This window comes from Ambystoma mexicanum, chromosome 11 (assembly GCF_040938575.1).
Source record: "Ambystoma mexicanum isolate Mex_15411 chromosome 11, UKY_AmexF1_1, whole genome shotgun sequence".
In the NCBI taxonomy this organism is placed as follows: domain Eukaryota; kingdom Metazoa; phylum Chordata; class Amphibia; order Caudata; family Ambystomatidae; genus Ambystoma; species Ambystoma mexicanum.
In genome coordinates this window covers 965,308,746-965,323,684 of record NC_090934.1, presented here as the reverse complement: position 1 = coordinate 965,323,684, position 14,939 = coordinate 965,308,746, and positions in this window count along the sequence as shown.

Genomic DNA, 14,939 nt, shown 5'->3' with positions numbered 1-14,939 from the left:
TTCCTGCAGAGTCACGGTTCCTGAAGATTCAGTCGTGGGGACAAGAAGGAGGACATCTGGAGCGATCTGCACTACCCAGGGATGAGGCCAGCAGCAGCAAAGCAACAATGAATAAAAGGTGCACTCCTTAAAATCAGGAGAGGGCTCTTCGGATGGCTATCCGGACCTCTACAGCTCAGTGCAGTGATTTCGACCCAGAAGAGGATTCTCTGGCTGTTGAAGGTGAGCTGGTTGATCCCACCAGGCTCAAGGGAAGAAGACTCCGGACTGCATCTTCTCTGTCATTGAAGGGTATATATCTCAGGACTGCAGCAGGGCTTCACTGGGATCCAGGAGTTGCAGCAGCCGTCTTCTTCTCCACTTCTATTCAGTTCTTGTAGTTCCAGTGGCGACTCTGACTTCCAGCCTAAGAGTCCTGCCTTTTATGCCAAACTCCCCCATTCACACAGCCTGGCTGTCAATCACACAGCAGGGGGGTTGTCCAGCCCGGACAACCACCTCAGCCAATCAACATAAAGTGCGACTTGGGTCTCCAAGGAGACCCTGTGCAGGGGGTGACTAAACCCCTCCCTCACATTGAGCCGACCAAGACACCCAGATGCCAAAAGAGGGCTTCTTCGCAGAAGCCCCCCGAAGGACGGAGAACAAGGAAACCAAACCTGGTTTGGCGCAAAAAGCAAATAAGAAAGACCTTTCCAACACGAAATGGCGAGAAACCACGCTAGGACCCAAAATAAAAATGATATGGGGTAGCAGGTTTTATGTTCACGTCTGTCACCACAGCCAGAACACTAACACAGGAATCCGTATAAAAATGATAGTTACCACTGCCACCAGCCATGTCGAGTCGGGAAGAGGGACACAAAGTGCCCCTTGAGGTACAGAAGGACAGGGGAAAGATATTCCCCTCCAGTACTCCATTGTAAGATGGTTGGTACTGGATCTGTATTTAAAAGGACTAGTAAAGCCAATGGTGACTTTACATGTTTCTGGGGGACAGTAGTCATCCCCAGAAATGGAGTTCACAAGGGAAGCCTAAAACACATCCCTGTGTCACTGCACTAAAGGTGCTGTGTGACACACAAGTAGAAATATGATGCCTAGGGAGTTGGTGACACTCCATAGCCCATGAGCACAAAAAGTACAACACACACAAAAAATACACTGTAAGAGTGGGAAAAAAAGGCTCACACTCTTCTCAGGTGAAAAAAATAAACCCCAGAAATCCAGCAAAGCTGCTGAGAGACTAACTAGGTAAGGGAATTTAGCCATAAAGGAGAATTCTCCCTAATACATATGATTGTAATAGTGAGGCATCTATTGGTGGCATGCCCCACATTCAATAATGAAGGGGAACTTCTAAGCAGGTATGGGGAGCTGAGACAGCGGACGAGAATTACTGTGGGTTGGATGTTTAGAGGAACAGGAGATTTCATTGCCCCTTGCTGCTCTGGAGTTTTAGAATAAAAGTCAGAGAAAAAAAGAAGCAGAGACAAAAAAGAACGCTTGTGATTATACAATGAGGGGAAGGGGATATTTAATGTCTCTTATATTGTAATATGTGATATATTCTCTTATATTGTATTTATATTGTAGTTTACTTTTTGGTGTATTGTATTTAAAAGTGTTGATGTTTTATTTCAAACCAAATCATGCTCATAAATGAAGTTATGAAGCTTCCAGTATATTTTTCCACACTGTTAATAAATAGGTCTTTTGTGTTAGGATTTTGGTTATGACGTAGTACTTTTTAATGCATCTATATATAGTGAACATGGGGCCACTTGGACAAAAATGTACAGGTCTACTTATGGTTCCCAGGCCCCCCCTTGGTGCCACATCTGTACTTACCTTTGTAAATCTACGTATCCTTCTTGGTGCCATAATTTCCTTTCTTCGTTTGTCTCTCTCTCTGCTGTTGAGACCCTTAAAAGTTAATATTGATGGATATAATTTTCTACTGAAAAAGCAATAAAAGGCAGATGAAAAGTTGGTTTGGGTGATACAAACTTGGGAGCCCCGTCATCCCACAGCTGACTTGCGGACTTGTGCCTTGCCATTTTGATCTCCATAACAATCACCCAAAGAATATGAATTTTTTATTAAATAATTAATTGTTGTGGTGTGCAAGCGTCATTCTTGGTTAAGATCCTCCTATAAATATGTTAGCTGTACCCTTGTGGTGGAACTGTCAGGTTATAGTAGTGACTTATTCTCAGCACGGGATACGTTTCAATACATGTATGTCAACACTTGCAATATTGAGTTTGATTTTCTTTGAATGCTCAACAAAGTAATCCCATTTGTTTTTCCTTACACAGATTTTGGGAATTGATTACATTTTTGAGTAGAAATTTGATATTTTCTTTTGTTGGCTTTAAAGTAGCCGAGAACGCTATACCAATTGCTGAATCCATGGACGTATTTTATATTTTGGTCCTATACATTGGATTGTATACCATAAGGTAGGATGCATGTTTTAAAATTTGCAATGACATTAGTTCAAATTGAAATTTCCAGTAACCATCTGTATATTTAATAAAGAGTAATTGAGCCTAATGCTCAGCCCTTTACCTCAGCTTACTGTGTCATATCTTCAGCATCACAAAATAATATTTCGCCATCCAATACTTTATTTCATTAATGACCATCCTAGAACAGTCATATTAGCATGAAAGGTTTAGTGAAGAGAGACAGTTGCATATCCACAAACACCCTTGCTGCTCCCGTAGGTTACTTTAGACAGTATATAGAAATTGGGGCTAGGACTGTATTTTAGAAAACCCTATCCTGTTCCGATAGCGGGTGTTTCAGCCTGCAGTGGTTAGAGTCGGTGACACCAGCCCAAGGTCACCCAAATTGAAGTTTTCATATGGCGGTGCTTGCATATACGCGGAACGCCGTGGCTCCATAAATATATGGTGATTGTGATCTGACGCACCCACCGACAGAATCAGGCCCTGCATATGAAATCTTTAATTTAAAATAACACAAACAAACGTGGCCTGTATGAGAAGGAACACTGTTTTAAGAGATTACCTAACGTATCAGATTGGATTGGATGAATAGAAGAAATGGATTAATCAAAAGTACACCATCTTTTAATGCAGGCACCATAGGCACATAGTCATAGGATAGTGTGAAGAACTAGAATTCAAGTTGTGCCTTCGATCATTACAAGTATAAAAATGGAAAGTGGAACTGAAATTGGCCACGCAATAAGTATTTCAGAAAACCCTGATGAAGACCTAAGGTTTTCGGTTCGAAACACGTGTTGGCTACCGATTAAATACAAACTTTCACCATAAGTTGTTAAGCCATTGTTGATAGAGATTGTGAAGTCACTAATAACTTAGGGTGCAGCGCTTTGGTTTCATATCATACCATACAATTCCCTATTTTTAGTGTTTCCCCATTTTCACAACTGTCAGAAAATCTTCAATTCCTTCAAGACCAAAGAAACACTATATAAAGAGATATTTAGGTTTTTAAAATACTTAATCAAACAATTGAAACACAGATCCCTGCCATTTGTCAAAAAGTGCTAATTGCCTGTAAAAGTCCAAGTTACTCTTATGTTATAGTGTCGCAAGCCACAATCAGTTATTAAATTTCTGTAGGTCCTCTCAGAGCTTAGATGTACTTGTAGCAGCTTTTTTAGATGTGTGTCCTTTATTTTAATGGCAGTTCGGTTCTTACTTTATATTTGTCCTATGCCATGCTTTTAACTTCACCATTTCCTCTGTTCAGCTACTTCTATGTTCTGTGCAATTTATTTTAGCCCTTTCTTCTATGAAGACATCATTTCTGATTTATTTCCTGAGGCTTAGCATGTTGGAGACTACGGTTTAACCATTCATGTTCATTTTTTGAAATGTATTATTCTTTTTTGAGATGTAGCTAATATTTTTCTAATTGCAATGCTGATTGTGCAGTATTTAATCATTGTCAACAAGCATAATACTTGAACGTACTACTATTTCATGACTTCCTATGTAAAGGCTAGTAAAGTGCAGAGTAGATGGGAAGTTGTGGTTTGGAAGGAGGTAGTGAGGGTATGTGATCGGGGAATGCAAGGGTTCAGTGAAGGCTGTAGGCCTTAATATGGGGGGGGCTTAGTCCTGTTTTTAAAAATGATGCAAAGTGCTAATGCATCAATGCAAATACATAATGATGCAAAAGCATCAAAGGAAAGATAAGGCTTTGGAAAGTGCTTCTGAACAGAGGGCTGCTGGACTCCGAAGTAGTCCTATCCGACCAGGCTGCTACAAGCCGAGACAGGGAGATAACGGAAAAATCATTGTTTGGAATTGCCATCTGGCAAGGGTGTAGAAGCCCTTTTTTAAATTTGTATTAATGAATAAAATGTATGCTGAAAATTCCATGGTTGCCAATATCATTAGTGAACACAAGTATATCTGCCCGGTCCTCTTAACCCATCCTTCCAGCCCCCTCCAAATCTGACAGTACCTACATTAAAATGATACTATTTTGTCCTGTTGATAAAAGCATGTAAATAACAAGAAATATATATTTTAAGTAATACTGATTGAGTTATGTATTTTAATGTTATATGTATGCAATGAACTTGATTTGTTACTGCTATTTTGTGTGAAATGTTATGCATCCCAACCATATCACACTTTACATTTTTTTTAAAAGCACATAAATAACAAATGAGCTGTTGCTCTGTTTGACATTGCATGCCTTGCTATTTATTTTAGTCTCAGCCTGTTTCTGTGGCGCAAGCAGATAATGCATTCAGATGGTACATTAAATAAAGGTTGGGGGTTCCAGCCCATCCTCTGATTATAAAATTATGAACATCTATTAATGTTTCTTTGGTTTATAATTGTTGGCTTTAAAAAAAAAAGGGACTGTCACTCTCCCTTTCCCCAAAACTGGATGGGGTTTTTGAAATAAAAAAAAATTCTCGGGTCCGAGAGCCCAATTCCAAGCAAAATCGGGACGTCTGCTCACCGAAGAAAGGGGTTTGCGGGGCCCAAGAACCAGGAGCTGTTTGGCTTTCTTCATTGTAGACATGGACCTTTTCTTGCTCTCAGAAATAAACAAAAAGCACAAGGAACCCCCATCTATATATTCAGGGCTTTAAGTGGGCAGGGCTAGCCAGCGCAGGTCCACAGCATCTCCAAAAACAATTTTTTTCCCGGGCCCTGCCAACCCTCCACAGTCCTCCACCAGCCTAGTCAGCCCTCAGTCAATCTCTTTTCTTCTGTTTGCTGTCTGAATGTAAAATGTAAACTGAGAGCAGTTTACCTTTTACTCGGAGCGTCCATTCCTCGCATCCCGTTTATTGTGAGCCTGCATGAAGTGGTTGCTGGGCCTTTCTGTGCACTTCCAATGATAACACCATTTTGGTGGTGGGGAAGGGCCACCTGCTGGTTGGTGCTGCCATTAGGAAACAAAAGGCGAAGATTAGAAATTATTTGCATGGTCGACATGGCATTTTCTTCCGGTGGCTCTCTGCAGATCAAATGTAAACTGCTCTCAGTCGGTTTACATTGTTATAGTTTACTGCTAGACTGCAGGTCGGGCCTTTTTTTGGTTTTGGTGCTTTTTAGTGGCATAAGCCACCAAATATAGCTAAAACAATTGTTAGAAGAAGAAAGTGGTGCCAAGAAGCAGTCTTTGTGGTTGGCATAACTACTGGAAATGCTCTGGCATACAACTGCCAATGCACAAAGTGTTAATTCCTGTTGTACTACGCCGATGTAATTCAATAGATCTCGGCCGAACGCAGCAGACGGGAGCAGAGAGGCACGGAGCAACATCAGCTCCTGTGCGCTCCTCCATAGGAGTGGCCTCCAATCCACAGGAAAGACTTTACACACTCACATCTGCTGCTCAACAGTTCAGAGGCCTGTTGCCCTTTTGTTAGCATATGATTAATTATGCAGATTCATGTTGATGTTACTTCTGAATAAAAAGGCATCATCTGCAACCACCCCGCCTCAGATCTGTCATTGTAAGGATTATACAACATAATTGGCGACGACGATCACCACTAAAACCCTTGCGGTGCCATGCAAGGAGCGACACAACCACCGCCCTTCCTGCAAACTCCAGGTAGGCCTGCTATTCCGTGGCTACAATGGCAACCCTTATTTACAACGTACGCGGAGGCCTTGGGCGTGCGGGCTCCTCAGCAGCGAGACGTAGGGCGATGTTACTAAATGCCCTGGACGTCGAAGGACAAAGGGTGTTCGAGAGTCTCACCCCGGAGCCAGTGGCCCCGCGACAACAATGACGTATTCAAGGAAGCCGTAAGAAGAATTGTCAAGAGGTTCGCCAGCAAGGAGAATACTGTCCTACACAGGATACGGTTTTATAGCCGCAAACAAGAGGCATCTGAACCAGTAGATGACTATGTTACCAAACTGTGCGAATTGGCGGCGCTATGCAACTTTGGTAACAACGCGGAGAGTCTGAACTGCGCCATGCTGGTGGTCCACACCAACAGCAGGAAGGTGCAAGACAAGTTCATCCTAGAGAAGGAACTACAGCTGGAAAAAGTAATTGAAATTGCGAGAACAGTGGAAGAGACGGCAGGTAGAAGGAAAGAATTTGCTAGCGGCCCCAGCCCAGCAGAAGTACAAGCAGTGGCTTTGCGCCCAAAGAAGGAGAGGCAAGTCCCTGACGAGAGAGAAGGGAAATGGGTGAGGAAAGAACCGTTAAAATGCCATAGGTGCACCACCACAAAGCACTTAGCCTTTGATAAAGAGTGCCCAGCAAGGGACAAGGAGTGCTCGGTGTGCAAAAAGATTGGACACCTCTCAATTGTGTACCGATGGCGCAACAAAAAAGTCAGGAGTGTCAATGCTGAACACAATATGGAGAGGGAATCGTCCTCGGAAGATAAAGGGAGACCTACCGTCATAACGGTGAACAGCTCATGGGCGAGAAGATGTGATTGTTTGATTCCCTTAGTTCCCTTCGTTCCCTCCTCCTTTCCTCCTTCTGCACTCTCCTCACCTGAGCTGCCGGAATTGTTGACCATAGACTGTACGTTTCGCCTGGCCAGGTAATCCTTCTCCCTTCTTGGATGAATGTGCTTGTCACGGAAGGAAGCCACAGTTACCGCTTGGAAACAGCAGTTCCGTGGCCCCTTTTCCGGAATCAAGTCAGAGGAAGGGAAAAACCCAATCGGGAAGAAAAAACCCTTCGTAGCACTTGAGTTCTCTTCTTTTTCCTCTCCGTAGGTGTCGGTGAAGGCTGAGCAGGAAGCGAACAAGCAGTATGGCGTGAAGATCGGGCAGCGCCTTTGAAGGAAGCGATGAGAGAAACAACACTGGCAGAAGAGACCTCCTGAAGGTAAGCCGGGGACGGGTGAGTCCGCCCAGTACCTCCGAAAGAGGGAGCCAGGTCTGGTAAGGAAAGGAAGAGAAGACAGAAAGGAATCCGGGGAGTCCAGCCAGAAAGGCGGAAGAGAAGGGACACAGAAACAGGTAAGATGGAGAAAGGCAGGTCCGGAGAAAATAAGGAACAGGACCTAACAAAAAACACTGGAGTGCGCCCAAAGGAAGAAAGGCAGGTGTCAGCAAAAGCACTCTGCGGGAACAGCGAAGTGGAGGACAGTAGAGTGAGGAAAGGCCGCAGCAAAGCAAGGAATGCCAAGCCTCGGGGAGCGCATAAACCCAGAAGGGAGACTTCCGATGCGGGTTGCAACGCGGAGTCTGCTGGGAAAAAGGAAGTTTTAAACTTCCGGCAGGCACCGCCCACAGAAATGGCCGAGAATGATGACCATAGAAAGAGGACTAAAACACACCGCCCCTATGCCGCCACCTGTAACGCGGAAGAATCCGCCAATCGTGGCGGATGACAGAAGAGAAAAGCCCCATTGTGCAATCAAAATCAATGGGTTGGAAACAAGAGTCATGGCCGACTCGGGCTCTGATCTCACCATAATACCCCTGCGCACGTACAAAGAGAATGGGAACAGAGACGGTCCAAGTGCTCAGCACGCGGCGCAGGCCTACAGTTTTCAGCGGTGCGTTAGTAGACCTGCTGGGCTACATCAAAGGGAAAGTACAGTCCAAAGGAAGAGAGACTACCACAAAAGTTTACTTTAGTCAAGAAGGCCCAGCAGTACTAGGGTGGGACGACCAGGCAAAACTGAAAATTAAGCTGGACCCCAGCATGGAGGATCAGGTACTGTCAGTCAGTTTGAGAGGAGCGCCAGTAGTGAAAGGAGATTATCCAAAACTGTTTTCGGAAGAACCAGGACGCATCAAGGGCTTTGTCCACAAAATATTACTTAAAACCAACACGTCCCGGTCAAACACAGAGTAAGACCAGTACCGGCAACTGCAAGAGACACACTCAGAAGCCAATTGGACAGAATGAGGAAAGATGGCACCATCGAAGAAATTGAAGCATCAGAGTGGCTGAGCCCAGCGGTATTCATAAAGAAACATAATTCACAAGAGCTAAGGGTATGCATTGATCTCCGCAGTCTAAACCTGGAAGTAATCACAGACAGCTACCCACTGCCAAGCCTCAATGAGTTAATCCTCATGATGAAAGAAGCCAAAGTGTTCTCGAAGTTGGACATGAGGAATGCCTACCATCAAATACAACTAAACAAGGAGTCCAAGCCACTCACTGCTTTCATCACCCCATTTGGCACTTATCAATTCACAAAAATGCCGTTTGGCTTATCACCCGCAGCCTCAGCATTTCAACGCATGATGGATGCTCTACTGCGGAACGTCAGGAACGTGTCCTACTTCCATAATGACATCCGCAGGGGATGAGCAGACGCATGATGTCACATTGAAAACAGTCCTCACCAAACTTCAAGAAGCGCGAGCTTCTCAAAAAAGGGTCAGAGTACACGTGGCAGGAAGCCCAGAAGAAAGCGGTGGAAATCATCAAATGACACATAGTAGAAGCGCCGTGCTTGCAACCGTTCAACCCAGATTGGAGAACAGTCATCACTACAGACGCCAGCGCATATGGATTAGGCACTGTGCTCACCCAGAAAAAGGGTGACACGGAACACGTGGTAGTATTTGCCCCAAAAGCCCTATCGTCAGCTGAACAAAACTACTCCACCATCGAGAAGGAGATGCTGGCATGTACATGGGCTGTGGAACATTTCAGGACATATGTGTGGGGCACAAGGTTCAAGTTAGTCACCGAACACAAACCCCTCATCCATATGCTCAGCCCAGGTGGCACCAAAATGTCAACACCCAGATTAGCACATATAGCAGCAAAACTGCAGGAATACACCTTCGAGGTGCAACACATCTCGGGGTGGAAGAATTCTCAGGCGGACTGCATGTCAAGATTGCCAGAAGGCAAGGACAATGCCACCACCTTCTTGCAAGAAGAATGCATTGTAGCATCCATTACAGATCTCAAGGCATCAGACTACCTGGAACTCAGTGAGAAACACTGGATGGAAGAAGACAGAAAAGACCCCACCATGGTGAGAATCAGAGAATGGATCAAGAACGGATGGCCAGATAAAAGGGCAGTGCCAGACGGAATGAGACCTTATTGGGAAGTGGCAGATGAGATCTCGGAAGCCGACGGCATAATTATGAAAACTGACCAGGTACTTCCGCCCACAGGCATGAGGAAAACCATCCTGTGCAGAGCCTATGCAGGACATTTGGGGAACACCATGACACGTTACAGTTTGAGGGAAGCCTACTGGTGGCCGTCCATGGAGCAGGAGATCCGCACCATGATTGAGAGATGCCATGAGTGTCTCAACAGTGATAAGCGCCTGAAGATCAGACAGGCGCCCATGATTCCCACAGAAACCCCCAAAGCGGTGTGGTCAAAAGTGGGCCTGGACTTTATAGGACCATTGGAAGTGATGGCGCCCGAACATCGTTACGCCATAGTGCTTGTGGACTACTTATCAAAGTGGGTCGAGGCCGAGTTTGTCCCCAACATCACGACTGCCACCGTAATAGTAGTCCTCACTGCCATCTTCCAGAGGGAAGGGATCCCCAATGAGTTAGTAACAGACAACGGGGTACAACTAATATCCAGAGACATGGAACTGTTCCTGAAGAAGCACAACATACACCAGAACAAAGCAGCACTGTATCATCCCCAAGCCAATGGGCTCATAGAGAGGGCCAACAGGTTTATCAAGGGAGCCATCCAATTAGCAACCACCTCAGGAATGGATCCCCTCAAAACGACAAAGAGGCCATCGCAGCCCACAGTCTAACTCCCAATGGTATCACCCAAATCTCCCCTTTTCGCATGTTGAGAGGGAGGAGAGCAGCCTCTACGCTAGTGCCACCATGGTTGGCCAGAGTGAGAGAAGACGAAGAAGTAGACATGTTGGAAGTGGTGTGGAGAATAGAGAACAGAAAAGCACACATGAAATGATGGAGCGACAGAAGAAGAAGGACAAAACAAGGGTCAGACGTAAAAGAAGGAGATTGGATCAAAATACGGCTACCGACCAAGGATCAAATGACGGGCTCAAGGTTCAGCAGACTTGTAAAGGTGATTCACAGAGGAACCAACCACATCCGCACCGAAGACGGGCGCACATGGAATATGGAAAGAGTGGCCATGTTTGAAAAGAGGCAAGAGAGAGAAAAGACACATGAAAGACCCGAAACTGAAGGGGTAATGGACAATGAAAGAGCGAAAGAATGAGAGCCAGAGACAGATAGAAGAGAAGTTGAAGAAAATGAGTTTGAAGCGGATGCACCCACAGTAGAGCGAGAAGATGACCAGAAGCAGGATGTTCATAGCGAAAGAGGTGACCAGCCGCGAAGAGAACAGAGAAGACCGGTGAGATACAATGACTATGTCCTGCAATAAACTGTTTTTGCATTATCAGAGGGAGGTGTGTAGGGATATCACAAGAAACAAAAAATAGGGCTCCTGGTATGGAACCTATTCTATCCAGGAGGGTGAACTGAGCACAACATATACAAGTGAATAGGTCCAAAGATGCTATGCTCAAAACAGCCACTCCCAAACAAACAGTCATAAACTGCATATACAGAGAAGGAATCACTCTTCAGTGTATGTATTGTAGAGATAAATCTCACTTCTTTATATATACCACTGTATGAATCAGAGTGAACATGAGTGATTCAAAAAGACATCACAAAAAAACGGTTTGTTAAACCGGATATACAGATGAACATAATACATATACCACACACCGAACCAAAATATATTCGGAACAGACTCCTAAAAGTCTGTGTGTAACAAAGAACAAAAACAAATTAGGATTCGTCAAAACATTCACATAATACTGTGTATAAATTCAAGAAAGACATTATAAAAGCCTATAGAACAATTGTAAAAACGCAGAAAATTCGTTTTGCTTGTGTAGGCAGCATAAATATGCTGTGGATTGAGGGAGTAGTGCGTCAACACCAGGTGTTTCAGCCGTTTTCGGTGGGCTAGATGTGCCTCATCTTTAACACGGCCTTCATCAGGACGGAGATCTGTATAGGGTGACGTCTAAAGCTGTGGAATAATGAATATCACAGGCAAGTGTTAGGGGTGCATAAGCCGCATGGACTCAATTATGTGTACTCCTCACAGTGGAGGTATCTAGGTCAGAACAGCCAGGTACAGCGTGGTGGTGTCTAGTAGTACAACCACAGCTTCCGCGGCTCTGTATGGTGCACAGAGCACAGCCTTTCTGCAATGATGTCAGTGCTGATCCTCCTCAGTGGCGGGATCAGACAGATCTGCGTGGGTCTGACAGCAACCCACTGACTCTTTGCTGTCAGACCCATGCAGAAAGGCTGTGCTCTGTGCACCATACAGAGCCGCGGAAGCTGTGGTTGTACTACTAGACACCTACTTACAAGGAGAGGAACCCGGTATACAACTGTCTAATCAGAATTAGCAGTGTATACTTTGTCTATATCTGGGGGTTAAACTTGTCCGGCTCGATCCTTCACCATCCTACTATACACACGTTATGGCGTTGCTTTATTGTCACTGCCCGAGCATCCGATGGATTTGCATGGACCCGGCATATTCACGACCTCCACGTGATGCATGTCCCTTTCACCCTCAGCTGGTTCCTTTCTATAGGCGGGACTCTTAGTTAACGGTTCCCCTCTCCCACTTATCGATGCTTTGTCTTATGGAGACAGACAGGTTGTCTCATTCCTTGTATTTGCTGTTGTGCTGTGTGTACTTTGAGGCTTTTCTCGCAGCAGCACTTTATGCTGTAGATAATTCTTTATCTCTTGTAGAGCTGCAAAGGTCGTCAATCTACACCTACTGTTCATAGTAGAGACCCCCCACTGGCACCCTGATAGGTAATTATCCTCCTTGATATGGTGCCTGTTTCATTGATTGAATTTACCAAAGTATCTAGTTATTTATGAGCTGACCCTTTGATGTCTGTTGTTTTTATCTTTTGCAGGTGCTATGATACTGTAGTTGTAATGTTTACCACTCCAATTCTTAAATAGGCTACGTTGTAAAATGTCCCTCCTGATGAATGTTCCACACCTTTTTCTAGAGGAACAGAAACATGTCAAGACAAATCTCTGGACTCTAAACAGAGATTAAAATCTATGACACATCTATCCAAACCTGGTTGGGTACTATACTATTTGTTTGATAAGTACCCTCAGTGTCTGTGTGTTTTCTTTGTAACACCTTTTTAAACTGGCCATCCGAGCCTGCTACGTATTCCTTGTTGTTGTTGTATACATTGGATGTGACAATTTTTGTATTGTGGACCAATTTATTTAATTGGATGTTTTAAATTTTACGATTTTGTCGTTATTAAAAATTGATACTGATTTTTTATTCTTGACTGGTCCCACCTTTTGATTTACTTAGAGTGTTAATGTTTGACACCTCTGGTACCTGCCTGATAGCTTTGTGTCTCTATACATTGACTACTAGACACCACCACGCTGTACCTGGCTGTTCTGACATAGATACCACCAATGTGAGGAGTACACAGAATTTAGCCAATTTGGCTTATGCATCCCTAACACTCGCCTGTGATATTCATTATTTCACAGCTTAAGACGTCACCCTATACAGATCTCCGTCCTGATGAAGGCTGTGTTAAAGATGAGGCACATCTAGCCCACCGAAAACGGCTGAAACACCTGGTGTTGACGCACTACTCCCTCAATCCACAGCATATTTATGCTGCCTACACAAGCAAAACAACTTTCTGTGTTTTTACTTTTGTTCTATAGGCTTTTATAATGTCTTTCTTGAATTTATACACACTATTATGTGAATGTTTTGACAAATCCTAATTTGTTTTTGTTCTTTGTTACACACACACTTTTAGGAGTCTGTTCCGAATATATTTTGGTTCGGTGTGTGGTATATGTATTATGTTCATCTGTATATCCGGTTTAACAAACCGTTTTTTTGTGATGCCTTTTTGAATCACTCATGTTCACTCTGATTCATACAGTGGTATATATAAAGAAGTGAGATTTATCTCTACAATACATACACTGAAGAGTGATTCCTTCTCCGTATATGCAGTTTTTGACTGTTTGGAGGTGGCTGTTTTGAGCATAGCGTCTTTGGACCTATTCACTTGTATATGTTGTGCTGAGATATCACAAGACCTCCTGGTCTCGCGAGATCTTCGCCGAACGCGGAAGTGCAGCCCCCGCGCTTCGCGCACAGCAGACGGGAGCAGAGAGGCACGGAGCAACATCAGCTCCTCTGCAGAAAGAATGTACAGACTCACATCTGCTGCTCAACAGTTCAGAGGCCTGTTGCCCTTTTGTTGGCATATGATTAATGATGCAGATTCATGTTGATGTTCCTTCTGAATAAAAAGGCATCATCTGCAACCACCCCGCCTCAGATCTGTCATTGTAAGGATTATACAACAAATGGCTTGTTTAACGTATGTTTGACCAATCAGGAGTACCGTCACATGTCTGTGTGACTTTCAACTAAAGTAATCACCTTTAGAGGAGTTTAGGCAGGCTTCCCTTCTCAGGCTTGTGTGGTTTCGCCGGCAACAGATGCAGCATTGTGGACCACTGCAAGCCAGCAGCATGTTTTCACTGTGAGGCACAAGAGGAAGTCAGAAGGGCTGGCACCGCTGGAGGAGCGTTGAGAAGCAGGGACGGAGACGGCAGAGCCAAGGGGAGGCTGGAGAAGCAAGATGAAGGTCCGAAGAGTGTTCGCTCCTCTCCTCCTCTCCTTTCCTCTCCCTCGACCCTGCCTGCGGCTCACTGCAGAACAATGAAGGTGAGCACACGCATCGCCTGTAGGTCTGTGCTTGCAGCAATGGGGTTCAGAGCACAGTGCTCTTCGCACTGTAGATCCTGGGTGGGGGCGAGAGGAGCAGCCAAGGTCACTGCTGCTGCTCTTAGCTCCCCGATCACCTGGTGAACCCCAACCCCCATGGACAGGGCAGCCTGCACCTCCAGGTACTGGGTACTGGCAGAACAACATGTGAATACACACGCAGCAAAGTTTATTTTGGTTAAATTGGGAACTGATTAAGGGGGCGGCTGGCGGTCAACAACACAGTCGAATTTGAAAAAAGGCCTGTTCACCAACCTTGTGATTTATTTTAAATACACATAAATATTTAATGTGCGGACATCCAAAGTCGAAATTTTTGTGCCCTGTTTCTTATATATGTAAAATACATTACAAAAAAGACCCTTCAATGAATTAACTGTGAACGGGCTCTGCAAGCTATTTGTACAAATTATTTATATTTTGCGTCTTTTTTTCTATTGCGATTTTAAGTTTTTTAAAAACAGGAATGCTACTGTTGTTGCATTGCATTTATTGTAAGTAAAATATATTTTATTTCACTCTTGTTGTTTCGTCTTTTTAATGCCAACCGATTGGCCGTTGGATGCAGTATTACGACCACAGAAACGTTTAAATATATTAGAAGAACAGCTTGATTTTGTGTTGCTGTTGGCACTGGCGTAACGGGGGTCCCTGCACATGCA